Raw genomic sequence first — 3,049 nt, 5'->3', positions numbered from 1 at the left:
CTACGGTGACAGAGGAAATAGCCGGTTCATCCTTGGTGCGTCTGAGGAGGTGTGTGGAAGAGGATCATCCTTCGTGAAGTATTCGGAAAAGGTGTTTCATCCTTCGTGAAGTATTCGGAGGAGGTGTCTCATCCTTTGTGAAGATTCAAAGGAGGTGCAGGTTCATCTCTTGTGGTATCAAGAGAGGTGGTTTCTAAACTCTTACAAATTGTTTCTTTGTGATTGTAATTTGTAATTGTTTTGTGCTTAGTGAACTGTTTATCTTGGTTTGAGATAAGCGACTGGACGTAGGATTGGTAAGACCCGAACCGGTATAAAATTATCTGTGCAAATTTCTCTCAAGCTTACTCTTTTATTTATATTTATTATTTGCATAGTAAGTTAAATTGAGTAGAAATTAAAAGGCACGCGATTGTTTTAAAAGCCCTCTCGGTTTGTTATTCCACGCTAACAATTCCACTGCAGTCGATTCTAACAAAATGTCATTTTATGGTAACAGAAGCGATTGTTTTGGGTCATAAAATTTCTTCCAGAGAAATTGAAGTGGATAGAGCTAAAGTTGAAGTCATCAAAAAACTCCCACCACCAACCAATGTAAAAGGAATCAGAAGCTTTTTGTGACATGCTGGCTTTTATAGAAGATTCATCAAGGACTTTTCAAAAATTTCCAAACCACTGAGCAACCTCCTTTTCAAGGACGCACCTTTTGTGATGAATGATGAATGCCTTAAAGCTTTTGATATTTTAAAGAAGAAGCTGATTTCTGTTCCAGTAATTGTGGCACCTAATTGGAATCAAGACTTTGAGTTGATATGTGATGCTAGTAATTGTGCTATAGGTGCAGTTCTTGGCCAAAGAAGAGGAAAGGTTTTCCATACTATTTATTATGCAAGCAAAGTTTTGAATGAAGCCCAGCTGAATTATGCCACCACAGAAAAGGAATTCCTTGCTATTGTGTATGACTTGGAGAAATTTAGACCATATCTCATTGGGTCTAAAGTGATTATCTACACTGATCATGAAACTATTAAATATTTGCTGAACAAACTGGACTCCAAGCCACGATTAATCAGATGGGTACTTTTGCTACAAGAGTTTGATGTGGAGATTCATGACAAAAATGAAAGTAAAAATGTAATTGCTGATCACTTATCTCGTTTGGTAAACAATGCAGTTACAAGCAAGGAAGCAGAGATCTGGGAATCCTTCTCAGATGAGACACTCATGTATACTCAACAAAGGCCATGGTTTGCTGATATGGCCAATTTCAAAGCTATAGGGGTAATTCCAGAAGACTTCAACTGGCAACAAAGAAAACAAAATTTCATGACGCAAAAAAATTTGTTTGGGATGATCCTTACCTCTTCAAGATTGGAGTAGACAACCTTCTGAGGCGCTTTGTGACTAAGGAAGACATTTTAGTGGAGAAAGAAGACCTGCAAAGGTACTTCAGTCAGGATTTTATTGGCCCACTCTCTTTAAAGATGCTCACAACCATGCCATGAACTGTGACAAATGCCAAAGGACTGGTACCATCTCAAGACGCCATGAAATGCCGCTGCAAGGCATCCTAGAGGTTGAGGTTTTTGACTACTAGGGCATAGATTTTGTTGGCCCTTTTCCATCATCCTTCAATAATGAATATATTTTGGTGGTTGTGGATTATGTAAGCAAGTGGGTGGAGGCTCTAGCTTGTCCTAAGAATGATTTCAACACTGTCATTAAATTTTTAAATAGGCAAATTTTCTCCCGGTTTGGAACGCCCATAGTGCTCATTAGTGATGGAGGAACTCATTTTTGCAACCACTAGCTTGCAAAAGTACTCAAGCATTATGGTGTGAAACATAAGGTGTCTACACCTTATCACCCACAGACAAATGGACAAGCTGAAGTTTCAAATAGGGAGATAAAAACGATTTTGGAGAAGACAATGGCTGCATCAAGAAAGGATTGGTCTCTAAAGTTGGATGATGCCCTCTGGGCATATCGAACTGCAATGAAGACAACTATTGGATTATATCCTTTCCAAATGGTCTATGGAAAGGCATGTCACATGCCAGTAGAAATGGAGCACAGAGCTCTATGGGCTTTAAAATTTTTGAATTTTGATCCTAGTGGCACTGTAGAAAAGAGAAGGAGGCATATTATTAAGTTAGAGGAGATGAGGCTACATGCCTATGATTCTTCTAGAAATTACAAAGAAAAGGTCAAATACTATCATGACAGGAAGCTGGTAAAAAGGGTATTTTCTCAAGGACAACAAGTTTTGCTATTCAAGTCACAGCTAAAACTTTTCCTTGGAAAGTTAAAGTCAAAGTGGTCTGGCCCATTCCTGATCAAGAATGTCCTCCCGCATGGAGCAGTTGAGTTAATAGATCCAACTGCTGAAAATCCACAAAGAAGTTGGGTAGTTAATGGACAACGCCTTAAGCACTACTTGGGTGGAGAGGTTGAATGCCTCTCTACAGTCATGCAGCTGGTTGATGCAACATGAGCTTATTGGGTCAAGCTAGTGATGTTAAAGAAGCGCTTGCTGGGAGGCAACCCAGTGCTCTGAACTTTTACTTTTTTATTTATTGTTTTTGTTTGATTTATGTTTAGTTTTAATTTCTGTGTGGTTTTATTTTATTGTGCTCTGCTTGAAAGAACTAAATTGCCTTGATTCAACTGTGCTCTATTTTATGTGATAGGTCTGCTTTATGAGATTCTAGTGTTTGATTGAGGTTGAGATGATGCATGATGATAAATCCCAATTTGTGAAACAAGTGCTTGAGATAAAGTTTGATTAAAATACTGAGCAGGATGTTTTTCTGAATTTTAGAACTTATGAGAGTACCTGTGTGAGTTTTGAGCTTCAGAGTTGTTTTTAAATAATTGTTATTACTTTGGAAGCATGAATGATTTTGCCCAAATTTTCTATGATTGAGCTACTTGCTTGCAGGTTCCATATGATCAAGGCCATCTTTTATTATCCCTTATTCTTTTAACCTTCACATAATTTTTGCCCACTGAAAAGAGAACAATTTGTTCTAACCTTTGAACCTTGAAC

The sequence above is a fragment of the Vigna radiata genome, chromosome 2 (genome assembly GCF_000741045.1).
Source record: "Vigna radiata var. radiata cultivar VC1973A chromosome 2, Vradiata_ver6, whole genome shotgun sequence".
NCBI classification, from domain to species: Eukaryota; Viridiplantae; Streptophyta; class Magnoliopsida; order Fabales; family Fabaceae; genus Vigna; species Vigna radiata.
This window is presented reverse-complemented; position numbering follows the sequence as displayed.